At 35.4% G+C, this 27,197-nt stretch overlaps 1 protein-coding gene across 2 annotated transcripts in view; it reads right to left on the bottom strand.

The window, feature by feature from the left end:
• The window catches only part of BCKDHB (branched chain keto acid dehydrogenase E1 subunit beta), a 125,707-nt gene that overhangs the window by 10,470 nt on the left and 88,040 nt on the right, over window positions 1-27,197 (bottom strand). The gene's annotated exons all lie outside the window — the stretch shown is intronic.

Genomic DNA, 27,197 nt, shown 5'->3' with positions numbered 1-27,197 from the left:
AGTCTCTCCCATGCTATTCTTATTTTGTGACACTGCAGATACTCAGAAAAGATGAAGAGCTTAAACATTATCACATGGCTACAGAGCTGCTATATGACAACAATGATTTTACAACTCCTTTTTTCAATACAGGAGTTCAGTTTCTGTAAGACGACAAACAAAAAAAAAATCAATTTTAAACACTAACATGAATAGACCAAGTTGGATGGAGCTTTAATATTTCTTTTGGCGTTATAGCTGTTATAATAAAAATAAGACTCAACATAAGATTAAAGTCAATTATATAAGACAAACTGTAGGAAAATTCTGAGGCAAGACTATTTATTTTTCTGCAGACAATAACTGCAAAATTTAGACCCAAGAACTCAGTGACCAGTTGCAAAGGTTTAACTCAATTGCGAAATTTCTGTCAACAAGAATTTTGAATTTTGCCATCTGTAGAATATTCAATGATTTATCTTTTTTAAGTATTTATTCAAATAATATTTCAGAAGGAAAATTCTACAAATTTTCAGCTGTGTATTATCTACTACTGTAAGAATGAAACGAATCCTACTCTAGGCTAGTAATTAGCAAGATGAGCTCATTTATTTATTTATTTACATTGAAACCTAGATAAAGATTTTCAAGGAGGCAGTTGATAAAAGCCAGTTCCATAAAAGGTGGATTTCGTGCAACATCAGTGCTAAGTACAGATTAAGTCTTTCTTCGGTTTCTGCTTATGAAAATACACTAATTTGAACAGTTTACTTTCAAGATCAGAAAAGTTCCCCAGTTTTCAAATGTCTCAATTATAGCACCAGTACTTTCCCTGACAGCTGCAAGCACCAGATTCTGAAGGTTGTTAAACAGAATATGCTTTGACAACATATGAGTGTTACATACTTCTGAACAGTCACTTCTATGAGCTGTGTAAGTGCTATACACCCATGAGACATTCTGAAGTGAAGATATGTTTGTTTTGGTTTGAGTTTTAGAGAGCTTTTTTTTTTCCAATGGCTTAGTCATATTCGACTAAAAATAACTATATAAATCTCCTCCTGTTAGTTGCAATAGTGATACATTTTTTTCCTCAAAGAACTCTGCAGTTATATTTTTTTAATGCTTAATTCTATCAAAAGTTTTTTGCTTTTTATGAGATCATGTTAAAACAATTATTTTATAACTTAGCATGGCTTGTAATGTTTATTTCTTACTAGTTCTTTGAATTTACATAATTAATATCCTGTCAAATACAAATAAATAGTTTGCTGCTAAAATTATGTATTTCATGATTTCCAAATAGATAACATTTTTACTATGAAGTAGATCAACAGTTAAAACAGAAAGAAGCACCGGTGTGTGTGTGTGTGTAAAACAATATTTATAGATGAAGTCCAATATAAAAGATAAAGTATTATAATATCAAATGAACAAGCTTATTTCCAATTAATTCATATTCCTCTTAAATCCATCACGCTAAAATAAAGAATTCACTTCATCTATTTCTAATGAGCATTGAATCTATTTACAGTGAATATATTATTATTGACCACAGTACTTTTAGAATCCAGATAAATAAAACACAATGCAGCATTTTAACAGGAAAGCTTAATCCAGCCTGTTTTAAATCATCTATGAGATGTTGCATTATCATACTCATCAAAAGATAAAATAAATAAATAAAATAAAAAAGGAAGCTTGGTGTATGACTTATTTGTATTAAGATCTTTACCAGAAAGGAAAGGGACAGCATGCAGCATGTCTGCTTTAAATATCATCTTCATCAAAAGAAATACATACAGTGATTGTGGGGGGTACAGTGGACAGGGACATGGGTACTGAGTAATATCTAGTTCTTTTATTTATAACGCACACACATTTAGAAAATAGATTTCTACCATATACCACATAGTTAAAAGTTTTCCCAATAAATGCTGAATGAATTTGAACAAAAAGATGTTTAAAAGATGTTTAAATTGCAAGCAATGTAAAATGAAGATGATATAAGTGGAAGTAACTCCGACAATATGAAATGTAGGAACAAAAACATCTGTATGTAGTAAATCAAGTATTTTCAAAACTGCTCCCATCAGGCAGGATACAACATTTGGTGCCATGACCATAACTGCAGTCCCGTAAGATGATGTTAGATCACTACAGCAACTATGGTGTGGCTCCATACCAACAAGCCAATGCTGTTAATACAGACTCTTTTTCTATCATGCAGAAGTAAAAATAAAATAAAATAAAAATAAAATAAAATATTAAATTAACATTTTCTGGAAAGTCACTATCTAAAAAGAATCCAATATTACTTTTCCGTAATCCTTGATACGTTGCAGATACATATTTCCATGTTTTGCTTTGGCACATCATTAGCAGATGAAACTAATGACATTGAAAGGATGTTTTAATTCCTTTAAGTCACTGAAACATGTTTATGTTGCATATTTTTCCAGACCATTTGCAATTGCTTTATATTAAAAAACAACCAGTTTACTCTGTCAAGCTCATTACTTCCATTTCACAGAAAAGAATGTGCATAATTAGACAGGGAAAACAAATGAGGATAATGTTGTCTTCATTGTCACTTGTACCTCTGGGACTTGTAAATATTCTGAAAGAAGATTTGACCAGAAATTCAGGACAGTGTCCTTCCTATGAGCTGAATTTAATTTTTGAAATCCATATGCATTATTTTTGTAAAGTCATACCTTTTGTAGCTCACACACTGAAATGAACTGCTCACAGGCAAACAGCATTAAATTCACGGTGAATATTTCATAAGCAGTAAAGAGTTCTGTAATTTCAGAAAGGGATAACCAAAATTAACTTCTCTAGCTTCAATAGTTTATGGATAACAGGAGACACTAAATGGCAAGTTTGTCTACCTTAGATTTTACAGAGGGTCTCATCACCATTTATGCAACATAGCCCTGTTACACATGGAGAAATTTTATATGAACTCAAGAATATCTTATTTCTTATTTTACATCTTTTGAGGCTTCATTATTTGCGTTAAGACAACACCAGTTATCTTAGAAATGTGCTGATGGAGCTGGGTTCTCATGCATACACTGTTTTGAAAATTACCTTCAAATTTAGTTTCAGCTAGCTTCACAAATGAACTGTAATAATCTTAACAAAACACCAGCCTTGCATTGGGTTATTAAAGTTCTCTTTGTCAAGTTTACAACACAACCACTCCAGCAAACACTCATGGCAGCAGTATTAACTTGAAGCTGGGACTACACGCTTGGTCAGTGACTTAGTAGTCCTGGTAGCAGAGCTTCACAAAAACCTTACCGAAGGTCTCTCATACAAATTACGTACCCTATACTTCATATATCCCATATATAACCAAATTCTTCAAATAGAAGTTACTTATTCTGTAGAGTAGCAAACAACCTCACAGCATGTTCACTAGACGTTATGTTATTCTATAGTAAATCCCAAGATTATTTTGCAGTTTCTTCAGACCAGTGGCAATTATGACTATTTTGTACCAGGACCACATATTTTCTAAAAGCTTGCCCTAAGCCCCATAGACTGTTACAATGCCCCAAGAGTATCTGAAGATACTTGCTTTATTTAATTAGTTGGCATTGCTAACTCATCTCTTCAGTCCATGATCCTGCAAACTACATACGTTAACATACGTTAACATGGGTAAAAAAATCCAAGTAACATCAACGGAGCTAAAGTGCCTGCATAAAATTATGTATATGTAAAAACATTTGTAGATTGTCATTTTCCCTCATGAACAAGCAAATAATACACATTTGTTAAGATTTTTCAGTGAGGATCATCTGACTTCTACTTACATCCGACACCATTTAATCACAAAGCTTGAAATACCCTACCAATATAATCACATTTTGTACTTTTAGATCATCTATGATCTAAATCTAAATCATTATTCTAATCATGATTAAATACTTTGCAAGCGCATCTCTTAGTTAAGCTCAACGTGCCAGAAGCGACTGCAAGGATTTACTATTAAGAGTTTTAACAACCAGTGAGTGGTATTTTTATTTTTATAGCTGTTTAGGCAGCTTGGAGATTCTTGCAAAGACAGCCTTGTCAATCTGCACATCTGGCCCAGTAAAATAGTAAAACAGAAGTACTTCACTCAACAAACTAATGAAATTATAAGGAAATGTAATTTCAGCTTCTGGTATTAAATAATTTATTTTATACCAAAGCATTTGCAATTGTTTTGACAGCATAAAATAAAAATACTGCCATTTTGATTGACCATCATTAAACATTTCACTATTGCAAACCAAGTCAGCCAGGGAGAAGCAAGTACAAAGGAAATGATCCCTTCCGCGCATGCAGAGGTGGGACCCAGTGTTTTCCGCAGCATTATTTAACATACCATCTTTGTAAAATGATCTCGGGTACGGGGAGATGGACGGGGGGGAGAAGGAAGGGAGGGGGAAATATTATATTACTTGAAACAGATGTATAAGGAATTTTATAGCATATTCTTTAAAGCAAGCTGGTGTTTTTAATTTAATTTATAGGTTTTATAGAACCTACTTGATGATTCAAACCCACAGACAGAAGTATTCTACAGCAAAGTTTAAACTAGTATGTTAAATATCCTCTTATGTAATGGTAAAATAAGTGACTCGTAAGTATAGAGAGGCGATTTTTATTTTACAGAAAAAAAAATATGGAGAGAAATGCAACAAGCTTTTACAAAACGTAAAAAAGGATTACTGTAGAAAAATACTCAAACACTGAATGAACTGCACTGGGGATTGAGCAAACTGTATACAGGCTGACTTAAAAAGCATGAAAGAATTATTTTATCAAAAAACTTCACATTTTTATATGAAATTATGCACAACTTTTTTACAATAATTAGCTTTTCTTCTTTCCCAAAGGTATGTACTTGTTTGATAGCTTTAATTATTTTTCACTACATTGCCTAAATTGTCTTCACATAAACACACTACATAGCTATTGCACTGTAAAGAAAAATTGGTATTACTCTCCTTAGTCGAGACAACAAAATAATAAAAAAGCTTAAGGAAACAAAATACTTTATTAATTTTCCCATCTAGAAAAAGTAAATGCAACTGTTATAATAGAACAAGAGATGTGCTGTAAATTAAATACTTTCATTTTAAGATATTTAATACAACTATCAAAAAGCTAACATTTCATCTCTTCATTTAAGAACTGCTCTAAAAATGAAGACCAATAATATATTTCAAAGGCTCTGAAAGTTTACTTTTATCCCAGAATTAAAAACTCAAACCTATTGACCCGATTGACCTGTCACCTGGCAATAAATGGACAGAAACTGTGAAGTACCCAGCAGTAACATTTAAGAACACAAATGCATTTAAGAACACAAATAAATGCAATAGAATTAATTATGTTTAAACACTAGAGAGACGTAAAGGTAGAAGTTAACAGTAGAGGTTAACTGTATATTCTGAGAGCCTCACTGAAGTTTTCATTGGATCAAGACCAAGTATTTAACTTGGTGCATGTTTTAGAACTGGCCATTTTAAAAATACACACACACACACCATATATGCATAAAATGACGACGTGAACTTTACTTTTACATTAAATCAATTATGAAGTTCTAATTTTCACTCCAGTAATGAACTTCCTGCTGTACATCTAGAACTGTAAATCTTTTATGTAACTTAGCATGTCTCTTCCACCATGTTATCTATTGCATAGAGATTTCTTAATAAAGATATAGAGTAAAAAGTGAAATATCTAAACTGCTGCCTTAGTTAACCTGAAGAAACTGCTAGAATTTTCTTCTTTTCAGTTACACAAAGTGTCACTTAAACTACAGTTGCCATGAAAAAAATAAGCTACTGGTAATATTGCAAAAAAGGAAATTGCAACCCATCGCAGCTGAAATTTTCTCTTCCCCCATGTGACTGTTAAATACAAAAAACTCAAAACATTTCCCTCATCTAAGTAAGTTACGAAGTTATTTCTCTATTTATTCAGTAGGTAAATTTTTGCTGAGATTAATCTATCAACACAAACTGCATTCCAGAGGAGTAGAGACACGAACAAACGGCTTTTGATACCACAAATATAAAACATAACTATGGTATGAACTGGGATTTGTTTCAAAGTTTAGAAGGTCTGATTCTTAGAATTTAATCAGAAAACATCAGTCAATCTCCCTCATCCGGAAAAAAAAAAAATCCACCGTTATTAGATTAAAGCAGGATCCTTTAAGAATTAGGGTCTCTACATCAATTGATTTTTTCAATATTTAAAATACTTTTGGAAAAAACATTGGGCTTCTTGTTTCACCTCATATCCAGTACTGTAATTACATGGTAGCATAAACTTCAGCTATTTGCAGTCACAGAGGCTGGGATATTGACATAATAGGAAGCATAAAGAAGAAGAAACCAAAAAGCAGAGCTCTGTAGAAGTCTGAGTTTTCTTTAGGTTCTTTTCCTTTGCTGGTGGCCAAACCCACTGTTTGGCCAATTCCTGTCCCATAACATCACTTCTGGTGGCAGAAGTAAGGGATGAAGTGCACTGATATTGACGTTCTCTTCCAGCTGTGCAACCACAAGACCAAAACACATTTTTAAACACTGATTATCCATTCAGGGAAATTCCTGCTTCCACCATCCCACGTGTCTTTATTTCTTTTACAAAATCAGACCACCAGGCCATGTCCAACTGAGCAACTTTTCTTTTCGGAACTTCTGAGAAAGCATAAGGACATAGGTCTTGACGAGGTCTCAGAACAGAAAGTTCAGTCTCTGCTACCACAGATGGCCACAGATGGTATCATAAACAGATCACATTTGACTGCATTGTACCATACTGTAGTGATACTGTAGTTACCGTTCTTTTAATTGCAGCTCCTGCTGTATGACAAGCAATCTTAAAACCCTTTTTCTCATTTCAAGCTTAAAGTCATTCATTTGTTCCCAGTATTCCAAGTAAAACAAACTGTGATGGTTACCTTTGGTCAATTCCCATTAAATTTATGAACAGGACTTGCATTCTGGTAGCCTTCATTCTCATTTGGCACTGTGAAGGTGCTCATAAAGCAGGCTCTCCACACCACCCAGCTACCCTCACAGCTCACACAGTCTGGTTTCAATGTTTTTTTCTTAATACTAGTCAACCCACTTCTATACAATGCTCTGCATGAAAACAGTACCTTCTACAACAAAATAAATACTTACTACTTCTACTGTAAGCATCTCTTCAAATGCACTTGCCCTTTTATCCAAGTGCATGGTGTTGGTGGCACGTAACTAAGCAAAATGGATTTTTTCTTTTGGTCAGCTAACAAGCTATATGGTTATGTCAAAAAAAAAAAAAGGTATCAGTCCCTAGCTATGTAAGCTTGTAGTTTACATTATTAGACTGCATCTTGTTTCTGCTTCTGAAAATCTCAAAATCATTCAGGTTTATTACAAGATTTGAATTTTCACTCTATTAACAGTAGACCACCCTTGTGATTGACAAATTCTATTTTTTGTAACTAAGAAACTAAATCGAATATTAAGATCTAACTAAGTATTCTAAAAGTCTGCTAGAAGCTTCTTACAAGTTAATAAATTCTTTTTTCAGACCTCTATCTACCACAATTTCATCCTAAAAGCACATTTCATCATATACCTTGCAGTTCTTGTACTGTCAGGATTTTATTATGTTAGGATCTGTTACGTTGATTCTGGCACAACAGAGACTTTCTATATAGAAAGCCTTGCAAATTCAGTAACAAATTAAGTTTAAGAAAACATCAGCCTGACAAAAATTTGTATCAGAATACAATAACTGAAGAAAACAAGTACTTTACGTGTTTAGGAGGAAATTTAGAATGATGAAGATGGAAAACCAATGTTGAAAAAACAAACAAACAACAAAAAAAAAAAAGCAGGTACAAAGATTTTCTCATTGTGCTTGGCAACCGTGTATTTTGTTTTGCTTTTTTCCATGTGTCAGCTGGTAGAAATACAGCCCACCAATTCTGCGAACAACTGTAAGAAGGATTCCTTCAGACACTGCGGGCATGAGTTTACATTACTGAAGATCCAGCTTTAAGTGCTTGACATTGTCCTTTGTCTTGATCAAGACAAGAAACGTGTTTTGAATATTCTTGGTGGTTGGTTAAAAAAAAAAAAAAAAACCACAGAAGTAAAACTCATATGTAACACATTATTTTCATGGTTTGTATCCTCTGTGAATCCAGAGATACTCCAGAAATTATGGGTTTTGTTGGGTGCATATTTTCCTATCCATAGTAAAAATTAATATTATATCATTTTGAATGCTTTACAATAATAAGAGGGTAAAGTAGCTTTCTCTGAACAATATATGATTTTTCAAGATATTTCTACTTGTTTTAGTGGTCACCACAAATTATGCACAGAAAGAAAATCTTAACTTTTAGTGGTTAATAAACAACTTCAGCCTAGAAGACCCTCTGACCAAGCAAAGCAATAGCGGAGGTTTGCTGCAGTGTGGTGAGCAAAGCATCCTGAAACTCAAGTTGCTGCTTTGCAGTTTTCTTATTGCATATAATGGTTTCCAATAACCAATTATCTTTTTTCTTTCTTATTTGCTATAACTTTTCTAAATAACTACTGTTTGCTGTCTTAAAAACGGATGTTTTCAAGGCTTCTTTTTTCCTGCTTTATTTCCCCCCCAAAATAGGAATATGAAATATGTACTTGAAGTATTTGAATTTCTCGTTTCTAATCAACCAGTCTCTAAAACTCCTCATTCACTGCTGTTCTGTGCCACGTTTAGTCAGTTTCTTTGAAAAAAAAAAAAAAAAAGATAGGCTTTTTTCTTTTATTCTTGAATTTTCCTTTGGAACGGGCCACTTCAGACTGAGTGTTTCTAATTAAGGAAATTGCGGAATATTACTAAGGTAGTGAAAAACTAATAAATCCAAACAACAGGAGAAGAAAGCTATATAACCTGTTTATAATGTAAAGGTAAATATTTGGGGGGCTCAAACAGATGTAACCAAAAAATTATTTCATACTAAAACAAAAGCAAATCAAAACTTTAATACTATTAAAAATTACGTAAAAGCCATGGTGGTTCAGAACAAACTGCAGAATGGAATGGAATCTACCTCGCAGACAGCCTGCCAACACTGCAAAGCAGCTGAGCATCTTTAATTCTCAGTGATCATGTGCTGCCCTCTGAAGATGTTTACTCTTACTGACTTGACTGTGAAGCAGGCCTGGAGTGACTAAATTACATTAGATTAATCTCACCTGAGTAGGAAATTCAAATCCGTGTCATCTCCCTGCAGTGAGCATCTTTACACAAGATCAGAGATAAAACAGTTAAACTACATTATAGTGGAAGTAACTAACACCAAACTGGACTAACATCAAACCTACAGTACCTTGTGCGAGTGTCCATTGATAACAGTAAGAAGGACATTGTCACTTTAAAAATCTTTTGTATTTTTCTCTCTTTTCTGACCTTGTCAATTGGTAAAGGAGATAAATTTATATGGACATAAAATAAATGACAACATTTTGATATGCTACCAGTATACAGATGGTGGAAGGTCTTTGGATCTCCCAAGTTTCTTGATTACGTGCTGGAATTCAAAGTGGTGTAATATTCAGCTTCTGTAGTGAACTCATATAAACTGGCAAGGAAAATGTCTAACAATACACTGGTCCATGCTCATAACACCACGCACCTCTAAACTTGTAGGTAATGCAGCATTCAGAAACAGATGGTCTCCCTCCAGTAGCTCAACATCCCATACAAAAATGGGAGAAGTTCGACTCTCCCTACTCAACAAGAAATCAGAGAACTTCTATCGTATAGAGAATGGTAGGAGATTCTTTGTAACTTTTGAAACTATAGAATTTAATAATTCTATAACATCCATATTTTCTTCACTTAGTGCTGTCACACTTATTTATATGAGAAAGCCTTTTCTTAGTATTCTGAATATAGACAGTGATTAAATATATAAAGATTAGAGGATTTCGCCTCAAAGGAAATTAGGTTTCTCAATTTTAGTCTAACCAAGCAGAATTCCTCTAAAGGGAAGTTGTTAAAATGGTCTTTGAAATGCAACATTGATTAAGTAATCTTAGAATAAAACTGAATTGCTTATTCTGTATTAGTTACTAGGTTTCTTTGCTCATCTGAAGCATTCTCAAAACATGCTCAAGATAAATTGCTTCTCTGAAGCATTCTGAATAAATGGGAACAATTTGCTTGCTCAACAAACAGCAATATATGGTGTTACAAATGGTATTTTCAAAGGCATTTTCTGTTCTTTCACTTCTGCCTGTGGGATTGAACACAGCATAACTCCATCAATATATTATTAGCATATAATTGCATAAATTCTACCAACATCAATGTGGTGCTTAGGGACATGGTTTAGTGGGTAATATTGGTGGTTGGGGATGGTTGGACCAGATGATCTTGGAGGTCTTTTCTAATCTTAATGGTTCTATGATTCTAAAATTCCATGTATTGTGGTGACTTAGACGTGTACTGCAGAATTGACACCTACCACATACATAAGAACATTTAATGTTAGTTTATATATTATTTGGTATTTTCTCAGCAAACTAGCATTCATAATGTGTTTCTTAACTGCAAAAAAGAGGAAGAAAATTAGTTCACAACGACATGTAGCAGCTGCACAAAATGTACCTGGGCACATTTTTCAAGATTCTTGCCAAGATAACACTGAAATCATACACTGCTGTTTGCCAAGATTTTTGTTTATCTTTAACTTTTTGTTGGTAGTAATTTCACATACAGACTTGGTGACTTATACTACTGATTTTTTATATATTTTTTTTTGTCAATCTGTTGCAAGGGAAAAAATCCATAATAAATGTAATTTTTCAGATAATTCTGTTTTTGCTGTGCAAGGGGTACTTCTCTCATTACAAAAACAAAAACAGACAATTCACAGTTTTCTAGCCATTCATAAGGACCTAAACCTAGGCATCGCCCACTTTTAAGCATACTTAGAAATGCTCATAACTCCAAGGTTAGCAGCTATGAAAACTATTTGCTACGACAAATGCTTTGTCAGATATATTTGCAGTGTGTTCCAACATAAATATATTTATTTTTTATTTCAATGGTTCTTTCTTTTTTAAGGAATACAGAACTTTAATGAAACTTGAGAAAAGTTGGAAAAGGGATCTTAAACCCTGCAAAACTCTAAAAACACGCCAAATGCCACTTTAGAATGACATTTTACAGAAATGGCAAGTCACCTTCATTTTAAGGAGAAGCAAAACTAAAAGTAAAAATATTCACTATATTACCAGTCCCTTCTAGGCAGTTTGGAACATGCTGAGGAAAAACATCAAGCGAATTGATACAAGTTGTATAATCTTTTCGGCCTTTGTAATATCTACACTGTAAACTCAAAGCCTTTTCGCTTTCTCCCACAATAAATTTAATTCATTCTCTCTGTGACCACTTATTATTATTTTGACAGCCTCTTATGAGCTGATAGCTCAAAAAGGCCATAGCCAGACCAGCACGATACTGCCGTATGCCAGGCAAATCTGTATTCTTGAGGACTGCTTTTATTACCAGCTTAGGGCAGACAGCCCTATGAGACTGATGCTGTAGCTGAGAACTAGCAAACCTTGCAGGCCCTAGCACCTGAAGCAACACCAGGGCTTGACCAGCATAAAAACTACCCAATATTTTCGGCAGACGGTGAAAAATAACTCTCAAAACAGACCTCACTCAGCTTTTCAAATGGTCATTCCTGATGTTGACACATCAAATAATAGTGCCTCAGCCACATATGGCTACATCTACGCTTCTGTTTTCTAATCTGGTTCAGCTCAGGTATACCTCCATTTCAGCTCAATTTATTTTTCTCTCGAAATTTTATCAATACACACCACAAGACCGTCTACTTGGAGTAGATCTACTTCACTGATAATTAGCTGCTGAAGAATTTGGCTGCACCTGACCATATGTGAAGGCATATACTCACGTCTGCTTTCCCAGAACTAACACTCCTTCTCCAGAAGGAATACACACACTCCAAATGACCTCCCTGCACTGTCATCCTCCTGATACTTTGGCAAGCTGTGTAATTTCCAATCCCCTCCCTATGCATCTTCTCTCACTCTCTGAGTAAATCAGAAAAAAATCTGCCTCTAGGAATCCCTGCAGTTACAGTACACACACTTTATCAGGTGTTGCATCCTAAATATTATATTTATTTCTAAAGAATTATTCAGGCTCTTCACACATACCAAAAAAAAAAAAAAAAAAACTTTCCTGTCTGCAGTTGTTTTAAAATGTTTTACAACTTTTTTTTTCCCTGTAGATATTTTTGGGAAGTTACAATGGTTGCACCTTATGTAATATGACACACCCTAAACTAATATAGGCTCTGCAGAAGCTTCTAAAAACCCTTTATGGATTTTGTCTAAATACACCGAATGAGATATTTTAAATGCAGAGTAAAGTCACACTGAAGATATGCTAAAATCCTAATATATTTGGTACTTAAACCATACTAAAAATCTAACTACATTCATCTGACAAATTAGCCTTTGGCAAAAGCAGACTTATCCACATAGATGTAATTATGTCTATATTATAAAAATGTTGAATATATAAATGCATCAACTTCTTTGTATTACATTGTCTATATGCTGCTACAGCAATAGGATAACCCATACAGAGCATTCATCCATTCTTGCTTCTAAACCGTAAGATAATTGCCTCAGAAATGAGTTTTGACATCTTATTTAAAAAATAAACAAACTAAGGTTATGCTTTAAACAGTCAAAAGGCAGAGTGCAAAGCTTAACAACCAGCTTCACCTGGCCGTGCAGGAGAAAACAAACTACTCACTTTTTTCAGGCTTTGAACTAATTAACCAGCCACACCCCGCTCAAAAAACAAACAAACAAAAAAAAAAAAAAAAACCACATCCTACACACCAATATAAATCACAGGAGTCAAGAACTTATATGTACTTGTCCAGCCTCATTTTTTTTTTTCTTCTCAGTTGGTCAAAAAAATCTTGCTCCTTTCACTAGTTTCTTAAGAGTTGAAGAATGACCTGATCAGTCCTGATGATATGAAAATCAAATGGAGTTCTCTCAACGTTGCCCTTCCAAGAAATAGGTGGTGCTAGGAAAAAGAAGACCACCCCCTATGTGGTATGCAAAAAATAGAGCTTACATTTCTCACCCTAGCAGAAAAATGGGTATGTGTTGGGGAGGGAAATCAGTGGGATTCCGAAAGTGAATTTTCAAAATCTCAGGCAGAAGCCTATTTGCTATCTACATCCTGTACAGGCTGGTTAAATGACATGTCCCAAATCCTGGCAAGAATTTAAAAAAACAAACAAACAAACAAACAAACAAAGCTAAAAAATGAGTAATGTTGGAAAGAAGAGCATTCTCCCCAAGGCACCCCAAAGAAGCAGTGCCACTGAAGAAGGAAACAAGTGTGAGTACAGCACCTCTGCTCCATGGCTCATCATCAGGACCGGCGCTCCTGAACTCCTGTTCCTCCTCATACATACATTTTATCCAATGGCTATGAATGCAAAATAGAGAAGCAGACCAGGAAAGAGATTCAGATTTTCAATCAAGAATGGCACTTTTGTCAGAAATTCCATCTGGAAAGACAGAACTGCTGCCTGTCAGACTGCTAAAACTAAAAAAAGATCCGATGTCGGCATTTTCTGACAGAACAACATTTTGTCAAAGAATCACAGAATCATCTAAGTTGGAAGAGACCTCCAAGATCACCGAGTCCAACCTCTGACCTAACACTAACAAGTCCTCCACTTAAACCATATCACTAAGCTCTACATCTAAACATCTTTTAAAGACCTCCAGGGATGGTGACTCAACCACTTCCCTGGGCAGCCCATTCCAATGCCTAACGACCCTTTCAGTAAAGAAGTTCTTCCTAATATCCAACCTAAACCTCCCCTGGCGCGACTTTAGCCCATTCCCCCTCGTCCTGTCACCAGGCACGTGGGAGAATAGACCAACCCCCACCTTGCTACATCCTCCTTTAAGGTACCTGTAGAATCTACAGTCAGTCCAAATATAGAGGCATTTTATCTTTTTTTTTTTTTTTTTTTGCTAAAGAATGAAAGGGTTGCATGTAATTAGCTTCCTGCCTGACTGCAATAACAGGTTTGCAGGGACTATGTACGAGCAGCTGCAAACAATAGAACAGGATGGTCATTCATCCTCCAGGTCCCAAGTAATTTTCATCTGTCATCTTCTTTCCCTACCATTATTTCCTTGCAAATAGCCACGACTTATAGATGCATTCAATTATAAGAGTCTGCACATCTGTCCCAGTTCATCTTAAAGAAAAATAATGAAACTATATCAGGCAAAGAGAGAGATACTTTATATTTCTACTTGAGTATTTCATAAACGAAATGTGATGCTTGTTTCACTTGAATAACACCAGTCAATGCTAGCCACCCAAGGGGCCTTCCAGGATTTAATTACAGAAACTTGGGCTTGCAGATAACTTATTTTCTGTGACAATGCTGCACAGTATAAGTTTAACTGTACTCAGAGCAGCAGCCAATCTTAAAATACTTTAGGATTCATCCATTTCAGCTGTCCAACAAAAGCATGGAGCTTTCACATTATAATGTGGGAGTTAAGCAGTAGGTTTTTGTTCTTTTTTTTCCCCTTAAATTTTTACAGGAACACCACGTGAGTTGTCTTTGGACTCATAAACCCAAAAGCTGTTTCTTGTATGCTTTTTAGATTACACTGTTACTAGCATTTCTGCCTCCCTGATGGAATATCTTAGGTCTGAGGTTTCATGATTCAATGCAATTATATTATAAAAACTGAAAGTTAAAACAATTCGTTTACACATACATTTATGTTACTCCAAAGATTCTGTAAGCTGAGATCAGATTATAAAGCACGTGGAACTAGACCTGTGTGTTTCAGCTTCAGCTGACAGATGATTCACATTCAGTAAACTGCTTCAAAATAAGATGACTGCACTCCATTTTAGAGTTTGAGTTTTTTTATAATCATAAGATTATACCCTAATGTATTTTTTACACTTAATTAATTACATTTGGCAAAAGTACAAATGTAGCCCGTGAAGTTTCCTTTGTATTATTCAAAACTGTTTTTGACTGCAGAAATCTATGAGCAGCTATACAGAGGAAAATTTTTACTTTAATTTAAAAAAATAGCATACAGAGTTTCAGATACAATACTACAATTAATACCATAAGTTTTACATCTGGAAAACTTAGGTTTCAGATTTACAATGTATCACACAGTATTTTAAAAATTTAAAAAAAAATGCATTTCTGAACAGATAGTGTCTTTCTAATATGTTCTTTTTTATCTATAGAATTACTTTTAACCGTAGAAAATGATAAATGATAAACAGGTCAATTTAGTGAAGAAAGACTATATTTAGGTTACTGTTTGTATTTCAGTTCTGCATTTATATTCTGTAATCTACCGTAAAAAGAAAATCTCATGCTATGAAATAGGCATGAGAATCGCTTTCAAAATTTAAAGCTGTAGTGCTACTGCACGCTACAGCACATGCAAGCAATTAGCTCAAATTGCAATCATCTTAGGCTGTGTTTATAGAAAATAAAGCTTTAAAAATACTGATTTGAAATGGTGATACTTTGCAAATATGCTTGTATACATAAAGATAATTAGAGGTAATTTATTATGTTTTACTATCAAACTATGTAATGAAAAGGAATATACTATGATGTAATAGCAAAAACATTTTTTCTGTTGAATATAATTTTGCAATTGTTACTAATATTTACATAGAAAGACACCCTAAATTCTTTCATTCTAATATTCATTAATTACCATTCTGAATCCTTTATATTATGCAAACAAAAAGGTTGGCTCTAAAATGTCAGAAGGGGTTAATGTTGTGTAGAGATTAGAAACACCAGTACCCTGAGCTGTGAAATGCTTTCAACGTTTTCTTAAAACTCCCACACCTCAGTGAGAGATGACAGAAACAAACACCACAAAGAATTGTATTTTCAAAGGTTACAGTGACTGGAAATTGCAGAAAGTCTATCAGAGGTTGGTACTTAAAATTTCATAAGGAATTGATCCCCTTTGGACTACAGCATGGATAATGCAACAGGGTGATTTGTTTGGTTTGGGTTTTTTTGTATGAAAGAAACAGTACCACACAAATTAAACAACACGCTGAACTTCCTTAGTTGCATTTGTTTTACTGATCAAACATCTTACAGTCCACTAAACTGTGGACCAGAGAACATTTCATTTGTAGAACACTTTCCCAGTTTGTTTTGGGGGGATTCAGCCCTACTGCACTAAGGCAGGACTCTATTTTAGCTCAACAGGTATTTTGGCCATACAAAAAGACAAGCATCCACGTTATTAAATGTTACTGTTTCAGTGACATCAGGTCAAAAATTGTAAAAGACAACTGATTTTGCTTTATACTTACAGTAACTTAACTGGTTGTAATACAGTGACCAGTCCACTTAGACTGCTTATCTGGAAGGCAGCACCTGAAAAAGCAGTAACTTGCTCCATTCATCACAAGTTTGTTTTGATAAAATCAATTTGGTGTGCACTCTTCCATATTTATTTTTAATTTCAAGTAGCAAACACATTCTACGCACTCTCAACACAAGCATTTTCCAGACTTACAACACCACTTTGTCCAGAATATATTTCAAGACAACATGCATCTCAGTGGCTAGCAAAGCTCCTCAGTTTGGCTTCTCGATTTATGCTTGTGCTTTATTCCTACTTCACTGCTGTACAAACTAAGAAGAAAAACATCCAACTTGCAAAGTGACACAGAGTAGCGTACGGGCAGCTTCTGAGGAGGCTCACTCAGTGTGCCACAGCTGTGGGTGTCTTACCTCTGATGAGGCTCTGATGACCACTTTTAAGGTAAGCAAGAGGCCAGATGGGTGCAATTTAACTTCAGGCTTCAGTACTGGGGCTCAGGGAGGGCCTGTGCAAGCGCCTGGCCTGGCCTCACGGAGGTGGTGTCACTGGGGACAGCGATGGTCCCCTCAGCACCTGAGTGCCATACAGGGACCACCCGTCAATGTGGGTGGCACATACAAGGCCTTGAGGTCACAAAAAAAGAACTTCACCCCCCACTTTGGCAGTTTTAGAAACCTAAAAGCAGCTTCTGTTACTCAGAAGCCACTGTGTAAGTTTGCACTGCTGTGAACATTACCCAGAGGGGAATGGCAGCAGCTGAACGTTACCTGACAGAATTTCAAAACACACTTTGGACAGTGAAATATTTCATTTAAAACTGTTTCAACAAAGCACCCCAGACCAGTCCATTGGGGTGGGCAGTCTGACTGTCAGCAACCAGTTTAAGCCACTTGTCGGAGATCTCCTCACACCGTGTGGGAGCAGGGGCCCACCTGCACAGGCAACTCAGGCCCCTGGGACATGGCACCACCGAGATTTCTGCTTTTCGACTGGAGAGGGAGCTTAAAGCAGCAAAACTGCTTGGCTTGAGCAAAACTTCACTTAATCTGACCCAGGCAGTAGTCACGTCAAGAAATAATTAAATCAAAAATTCAGTGTTATTTAGAAAATACATATATATATATATATATATATATATATATATATATATATATCAACTCCAAACTTCAGCTATTCAAGCCATAACGAATATTAGTAAGCTGGAAAATTAGGAGGGTTGTTTTTTCTTATCATTATTTTTTTTTCCTATGTACAGCCCTAGCCACCCCAACGGCTCCTTACTTAATGAAGTGATATCTTTATTTCTCATACAGTGCGATAAATCAATACATGCTGGTAGATACCATTTCAGAGCACATCCTAAATCGAAAGAGCTGCTTCGGAACAGGAAAAAAACTATCCGGCCAAAAGACTGCAAACCACCAGTACTAAAAATTCCCATATGCCTATAGTGTAAACAAAGTATAAAAATACTTATGTGGTATTGAAATGTTCACGAGTTTATACCACTGTCACATACTTGACTATCAGCATGCTTATCTGCACAGCCACATCTTTAACACATTTGATTTATATCAAAGATCACATTTTTTCCCAGTTCTCTAGTGTCAGGCTCTGGCTCCAGCACTTTACCATTTCATGACCTTGCTCTGTGCCTGGATGAAATGAATCTATCTTGGATTAACAGCATCACTCAGTTTAAAACTAACTTAAATATCCAATTTTTACATCTGAAAATCCTAATTCCATAAATATGTAGCACTCCTGAGCTGACAAGAAATTTCCTTTCCTTAATATGCCAGGGTGAAGAATCACACAAGAGACATGAGTAATTGGTAGCTCACCATTTCCCAGCTACAGAATGAAAACTTCAGTGGTTCCAACCAGCTCGGGTGTTTTGCTCTGCAAAGTCTGAATCAGCTTTTCGAAAAAATTGAGTCTTTAGAAGCTACAGTACACGAACAAATCAAACCACCAAAAGGAAATGCAGAGCAGATTATTTCACATACACTGATTTTCAAAAATTCAGACACAAAATATCATTCTCAAAAGTCTGCTGAATACTGCTCACACTTAGCAGTTTGGATTTTATGAGCAATGATTGCAAAGAAAAAAAACAGTAACGGCCTTTATATTTACCCCTATCTTATTTTCCAGAAGAATGTACTTTTACATTCAGGGAAAATATATATTGAAATATGATGGAGAATTCAGATTCCTAATACAGAAAAAAATTGAAAGTCCAGAAAAGTGTCCACATAATTAAAGAATTATAAGCATATAAAATAACTTTCTATAACAAACTATTTCTGTGAAAAAGCCCAACAGATGTGAAAGGGGGTCCTTAAAATCCTTAAAAACATAATATATATTTTGATGTTGTAGTCCCGTTCCAATTTTAATCACAATCCATGAATTTTTTTTTGCACACAATATACATAGTCTCTGTCTATGCAGTTACCAAAGCTAGTAAATCAAGGGCAGAGACATTTTTATATCATAGTTTCAATTGCATTTATTTATTTAACACCCTATTTTGTTGTTCTTTATATCCTTGTTACCCAGAATTAATGTCATCTGTCCTTTACAGTACTATCAATTTGATTCTGTTCCTTTTTTTTTTTTTTTAATGAATTCTGAGCTTTGCAAACACTCCCGAGTTCTGCTGAACTCAGTTCTCCTGTTGGACTCCTTTCTCAATTCCAATACTATTTTCTTCCAGTAATATCAGTGAGAGAATATTAAGTATTGAACTAACACTCTCTTTTCCCCCCTGAATCTGACACTCTACTTAAAAGTAATTGCATTGCACAGAAATTCAGATTTCTGAGTCATTGTTTCAGGACGTCTGAAAACTCAGGCAACTTCCAAATGTATCAGACTGATTGAGCTCACATTTTTAATGTATTCCTTACTGACGGGTAAAGAATTCAAGTAGTAGCTTCTTAATTTCATTTAGCAACGTGTCATTTCAGCTATAGCATTACACTAAACCACCATTTTTGACAGACCTATTTCAGCTGTCTCAGGAATTAAAACACAAGAAATTATCATTTAATTCATTTTCAGAACTTTTAATCCCTACATTTCCCAGTTGCATTGTGCAAAAAAATACCTATTCCTCCCGAATGATTTCAAAGCCTGTCATTCATCAAGAGTAATGTTTAAAAAGGTATGCTACTGCTTCTCTGAGAATAATTTAAGGATTGGATTTGGAAGTTTAGTTTGGTTTAGTTTACATAAACTTCCCACTGAATATTTGCTATTAAAGAGTAAGGGGCTGCTTTTGCAGTCATCTTCAGAAAAAAAAAAAAAAGAAAAAAAAAGTTTAATAGAAGCCTTTAATTTCTCCTTTCCCCTGACCGACTGACACCCTTGCAAGGTGCTCCTACAAGCCAGTGAGCAGTAAAACTAAGACTTCTGGATACTAGGAATCTAGATCTTGCTTGATCAAGTAGAATGCAGCTTTTCTGAAGATGCTATGGTACACTAAAAAATAAATAAACAAAAACCTTTGACTGGGTTTTGGTCTCATAAATACCTATTCACACACTAACATGTGAGAGCATTTTCCCCCACAGAGATTTATAGCTGTGAATTACTATTTTATACCAATCTAGAGGTACACAGATATATTCAAAGGCGTGTGTATATATATATATATATATATTCAAAGGGTAGCTGCTCCTGTTTCATTTTCTCCAACATCTTATTAAAACTTTTCGTATTACACTGCCATTAGTTATTGCCCTGAGTGCAAAATTCTTAATCACTTCCACAGTTTAAAACTGATTTTCTCCATATCTAGCCCTTCAGAGGTAGACATGTTAATCTCACTTCTAAATGCTTTCCTTACTTTATTCAAAATATTGGTGGTATCCAAAGTATAAAACTGTCCTTTGGAATAACCCAATAGTCCTCCTTCATTTGGCACTTAATGCCTACTCTGAAAATGATTTGTTTGACTCTAAATTGACAAATGAGTGTTTCCAAAACAAGTGCTAATTACAAGGAGTTTACTACTATCATGTTTCCTTTCACCAATAAAACTGAGAAAAATACTTCTGAAAACACTATGCTGTCTTTTAAATGTCTGAGCCGATGATATTATCACTTCTTATGGAAAATAAGATTTTCAGCATGTAATTGTTACCAGGCACAGCATTTATAGGTCATCCTTTATGCATAATGTGACTTGTTTTGTGCTGCCTGTTACTCATCATCTCTACAAGTGGAACTTCTCTCTTAACTTTAGTCTAAGTCAGGCATCTTCAGGAACCTAGCAAAAATTTTGGGGTAGGAAATAAGATACAGCAGAGATTATATACCCTCTGTGTGTGCCAGTCTACCTATTTTAGAAAAGGGTCGGCTATTCTTTGAAAAGCTTTGGTTTGTTTGTTTTACATATAATAGAGAAAATAAAATGAGACAAATCATACCTTAATTGATTAAATCTCTGACAATGTGGTATGTATTAAGAAACTGTTCGCTGTACAACTTTAAACTATCATTTTCCTTTGGAGAACATTCATATTCAAGCACATATGTTGCATATGAATATTAAATGTTCACAAATGTAATCGATTCAATATTGTTTTGAATGCTATTAAACAACCAGTTTTATTTCGATTTTCTAAAGTAATGCACAATAAGCAAATACACCAATCCCATCCACACATCTCTGATCTGAACTATAAAGGTCACATGCCGTTATAATTTGTAAGTGAAGTTAGTGAGCTTTGTACAACTTTGAAAGTTTAAAGAATTTATTTTCAATTGTTGATGTTGTTGTTGATTACATCGATGCAGAGTCAGTGGCAGCAGAGCTCAGTGATACAGTAATTCAATACAACTACACAGTCATTGCTGATGAGCACCCACCTAAAGCAGCAGTTTCAGCAACATCAGTTATCTGCTTGCCGATACTGCCAAGGTTGGCAGACTTATTCTGCATTCTAAATCACAGCACCTTTGTGACTGGGAGAAGCACTTTGTGTTGCATTTTGCAAAACCCCTTACAGACCGCACTTGCTTGCTCTGCAATTCGTCTGAAGACAATAGCGAGTTTACTTGCAATTTCACAACACTTCTCTAATTATTTTTATGGCTCCAAGTTAAAAACAAATCAGTTTACCATTAACAGTTTTCCTTAGACCACTTTAAATATTTTTTTTTAAATACAACCATATGATTGCTTTCCTTCCAAAGAACATTTGAAAAAGCTGCTGAAATTAGTGAATAGTGCGATAACAAAAATAAGCAAGGTATGTTCAAAACAAATAGTAAGAAAATGAAGTCAAGTAAATTTTTAATTCTGTAATATGACCATATAAAGTGATAACGTGGAGATCTGAAAGGTTCTTCATCTAGTCCATTGTCCCATAAATGCTTATGAATTGTCTGAGCAGCTAACATGTCCCATAAAGACTAAGCAGTAACGTTTCACCAAGGTATCTTCCAGTAAACCCAAACATAAACGGGTTCAAACACAAAAACCCTATAGAAACTATTCAAGTCAGAAAAGCAGGAGATGAAGTGAAAGCCACTTGTCAACAGCTGCCAAAGCTTATCCAGCAGCAGGGAACTGATAAGAAGTATGTACTAGTTATCCCCGATAACAGATGAACACCCAGGCTGCAACACTGCACTTCTGATGCTAATTATCCCCACATAAACACAACGCAGGCTTCCAAACTTTCCAAACTTAAGTCCAGTTTTCTCTAAATCTGCCAACAATATACAAAACAGGAACCTGGGAGAGAAAATTTTCCAAATTTTCCTCAGCAAACTGTTCCATTTGTCCCTTTTCTCAGGCCAATTCTAGATGCTGCAAAGGAACACATTGCCAAAAACCTGCAGAGAAATCTGATGCTGAAGACGATGCACCCCTTTGGGATACAAAGCTTACCGGACTTCCAAAATAAATATCTTCCTTCTCTCAAAAACAATACATTGTTCACTTAGCTTATCTTTTCCAAATATCTCAAACTGTCATTGCTTGAACCTTAAAGATACGTACATCAGGTGAATGTTTGAATAAAAACTCAATTGACCCGTTTGACAAGACCAGATGAGAGGAAATTTGGGCACTGAGAAGCGTTAACACTACTTGGAGCAAAACCATCCCAGGCTCGAACGGTCACTGCAGCTTTTCAAGTTTACACAATAACTTTTTGCAGAAATCCTATTGTTAGTTTTCCTTTCTGTCCATTGTAAAATTCTAAATTAATTACGAAAATTAATTATGTAAGAACAGACCTAAGCTACTACACTTGTGCCAGTCCAGTCCATTCAGGTCACTGGGTACTGCATAAACAAAATGCAGCCTGACCTTCAAGCTAAATCAGATGGCTCATACAAGGTTGATTTTTTTTTTTTTCTTTTCTTAGATGGACTCTGTGGTAGCAGAGGAAGATTTATAATAACTGACTTCTTCCTCAAACCTAGTATGACTGAAAGAACAAGACACAATATGGACATGAGCTGTATACAACATATTTAATTCATGGTTTTAGGAAGAACAAGAAAGAGCATCCAACAAACCATAAAGCAGTCAGCATAATCTCAAATTCCCACACAGGCAATGGAGCAAGCCATCCTAGATGCCATATCCAAGAACATCATGGACCACAGGTTGGTTGGGAATGGTCAACACGAATTAAATAAGGGCAAACCTTGCCTGAATAGCTTGCATGCCAGGCAGCAGCAGAGGCAGCTGATGGCAAACTGGGCTATATTTGCAAGTCCAAAAGCAGTTTGGTTTTAAAGACTTTGCTTCAATGTCTTTTGTGGTTTCACAAATCATATTCCTTACAGGACTTGAATGTAATACTTGTGGATTAGTTTTCAGCTAATGATTTTTCCTCAGTTCTCACTGTTCTTTCTTTCATACATTTAAACTTTGCTTAGATTTTCATTAAAAAATAATTTAAAAAGCAGGAAAAGAAAATGTGTACACCAAAGCCTGACAGTTACATTTGTCTAATTATTTTATTTTTCGCTTTGAAAGAAGGTGTTAAAGAATCATAACAGATAAGCCCCATTCATACTATATTAGTTCAAAAGAATAAAAGCCAAAAATAATTAGCATCAGCAAGGACTTCAGATTTTAAAAGAGTGAGCACAATGCATTCCTTGTGTTATTCCTCTGTACTGTACTAGGAACTCTGTAATATTCCATCATTACAAAGTGTGCTTGTGAAAGAGTATAAAAATAGGCAAACAAAATAAAGAGCAAAACACTCAAGCTCAGAACACACAGTGCACAAAGTACATTCCCATTGTATTTACCCAGTCATTAGCTATCTGTTTGCATTGTATATGGGGAAGTGCAAAGTAAACTAGAAAGCTTGCTTGCGTAGTCACTGACATCAGTATTGTAGAGTTATTAGACACTGGACAGCCTTCTGCAGAAAGCTTTTACGATTTGAAACCTTTCGAAAATAACAGACCTGGATTTACTGTGAGAACTGAGACAGCTCCAGCCCACGTTGTCCCATTGTCCTGTTTTCCCTAATTAACACTGCTCGGCATGGCGGGCACAGTCCCAGACACTACATGCCAGAGGGAACAAGCGCTCACGCCTTCCGCTAACGAAACATTCTTGAATTTCAGTGTGTGATCATTTAAAACCCATAAACACGGAGCACAGGATGATATATTTTTGTGTTAATAAAGAGCCATTATTTGCCCCCTCGGTCCATCCCCAAACCCTACAAAAATGAAAGAAAAAGTGGCCGTGGCTGCAAAAATATCACCTAGATCTGTTAACGATCTTCTAGAGAGCCTCAGCTCATGTTGCAAGATGCAGATGAGAAAGTGGGGAAAAAGGTTCAATAGGACCAGAAGAAACAGTAGCATGAACACATCTGTTTTGGCCCCCAAAGAAGCCATGCAGGAATAATTCACTGTCATCCTTAGCACAGAACACAGACATGACTGTAGTAGAATGGCTACACTAAACCTTGTTTTTTGCAAGCATGATAATAAGAGAATAGTGTGAAGGCAGCATGCTTACACACATCTTCCAAAAATTAGTTTTTCCTATTATTTCTCATCTAAAAAATGTTCAAACGGTATAGGAAAAAAAATCACTTATATATGAAACTTAATGCAATGACTGTCTTGATTTTCCATGATCAAAGGATATAACTCTCATAATTTAATCCAGTTTGAAATCTTGGGAAGAACAAAACCTCTTTCCCCCACCTTCAGAAAAAAAAAAAAAAATCTTTTTAGAGTTAAAAAAAAAACTTTCATCTTGGAAGTACTTCAAAAATATTTATTTCACTGCTTACTTTCAAACTTCAAAATTGCCAGTAAGATCAGCAGCCATGTTTCTCCACTGTTTTTCGTTCCCATTTATGTATCCTAAGGTTCCAGAAAGCACACGTTGCCACTTCATTCAGAGGAGGAAAAAAAGGCATGTTGCAATATGGTTGCTTTTAATCACTTCAGCTATAAAGCCAACATTAATAACAACTTTGAAAACTCTTTATATCGGCCATCTTCCTCAAATGCTTTGCCTTTTTAATAAACATACTGTTAAAAATTCTGGCAAAATAAAAAGCGAACACAGATTAGAAAACTTTGCAACTGTCTGGGGAAAGCGATGATGAATGTGTAAACTCCTAAGTGATAGGGCTGCCCAGAATGCAGCCAGGAATTTGCCTCTGTGCCTTTGCATAAACTGTCCGAGTTGTAAGGAATAAAGCTATTGCACAACACAGCTGTGTGCAAGCAAATTCTTAAGACTCCAGCATTTGAAAGTGGGTGTAAACGACAGTTCTTAAAGAAAACCAAGGGTTTTCCTTCTAGCACTCAATAGATATCAAAAGGGGGAAGGTGGGTGTATAGAGTCTTTAATTTTTGTCCAAAATGCTGCCTGTGTTATGCTCTCTCTATTCAAGTTAACATGTTGTAAGCTTAAAGTCCAAAATGACTCCATTCCAGTCAATTGATTTATACCAGAGGTGATTTTAGTTTTAACATAAAAAGGGGTTGGGTTGTTTTCTGTTGTTGTTCTGGGGGGAGTATCAAGTGTGTGTTTGATACTTTGAACAACCTTTCTTGTTCTGTCATATGCTGCTGGTACAGTTGTACTTTCCTTCTCATGAAGCAGATGTTTCCTATCATTCTCTATGGACAGATTACACTTGCACTGAATAAACTTTGAGCAATTTGAAAACGCTTTCTTCCCTTTGCTTGTGAGAAGTGTGAAAGTCAAGGAAATGTGTGTGCGTTTAATGCAGCCTCCACAACTGAATGGCTTTCCACTGGCAAAACAATCTGCACGTCCAGCGCACAACGAAACAGCAGCCTTTCCTAAAGCTGCTCCCAAGCTTTTAGGCTTTTTCAGCTTTTTTTCCCTGATTGTTTCAGAGCTGAATTTTAAGTGCTTGCTTTAGGTGCGCTCCTGGCTGTGATACTGGAGTTGTTACTCAAGTACAGAGCTAACCTAGACGTTGGCCCTTCCATACTTCACCATTACTTTCAGCCCTGTTTTGAAACACTTCAGTCACTGGCACTATATATATATATATATATATATATATATATATACATATATATATATATACGTGCTACTCAAAATCTGTGCTATAAATACCTGTCTGAGCTACTCAACTATTGCAGAACCACGACTGGATTAAGACTCACATTGTGCAAACCCTGAAAATGAGCACTTACCTCTGATTTCTCAGAGCGCCAAACAACTGGCTAGGCAGCGAGCACCGGGCTACCACCGACAAAGGTCAGCACAATACCTATCAGCACACAAACAAAGGACTGGGACCTCAGGCTTGCAATGAATTTTTAATACCACAAAAGGCTTTTCAAGTCTGATAAAACTGAATTACTTCCATGGGTGTAAGATCTAAGATGATCTTTGCCACATTTTCAGCAGAACTAACTCCAGGCTAATGATTCAGAGTAGGATTAACAGTATGCAAAACCAAAGCCCACAGTAAAACACTTGAACATTTGCAGAGAAGCAGCCTTTTTTTTTCCAGAACATATTTTAAAATATCAGTGAGGACTTATTTTTAATAGTATGAAAGATAATAATTATTAATTATTAATATTTTAAATGCTAATTAAAGCAAAGCTACCCAGTTATAATATTGTACAGCGTATAAACCTCAATAGGAAACCAAAACTTCACTTTATGTAACACTAAAACTGTTTTGAGATATTCTGCAATTTTATTTAACTACTTGGCAGCGGTCAGATGAGTAAATGGACCTTCTTTTGCAATACATGCTTTGTACAGTTAAAAATACACTTCACTCTGACCGTAGTGTCAGTTACTGATAGTGGCCTGCAAGTTTCAACGGCAGCTTTTCCCTCCTCCTTTCATTCAGACAATAGCGTGTAGAACCACAGCTTATACCAGAAGTTCGTTTTTGCAGTATCAAGCCATCTGTCTGTAAATACTTCTACTGTTTTCATAATACAACTCTAGTACGTATCACTATAATTCTGGATGTGACGTTAAAACATACATGCACTATTTTCATTGAAATTATTAACAGCTGATTTTATTAAGCCACCTGAAGTGCATTTAGCTGAGAAGCAATAATGAGTAATTATCCCCACCTTGAGATCAGAGTGGAGCTTTAATTATTTCTGCTTGCATTAGACTGTTTGCATACACTAAAGAGAAAATATTTTTATCAATTTAACAGAAAAACAAAATAAAAATTATTATACTATACAAAAGCATGATTT

Source organism: Cygnus olor, chromosome 3 (genome assembly GCF_009769625.2).
Source record: "Cygnus olor isolate bCygOlo1 chromosome 3, bCygOlo1.pri.v2, whole genome shotgun sequence".
Classification (NCBI taxonomy): domain Eukaryota; kingdom Metazoa; phylum Chordata; class Aves; order Anseriformes; family Anatidae; genus Cygnus; species Cygnus olor.
The sequence above is the reverse complement of the archived record's forward strand: the minus strand, read 5'-3'. Positions and strand labels throughout refer to the sequence as shown.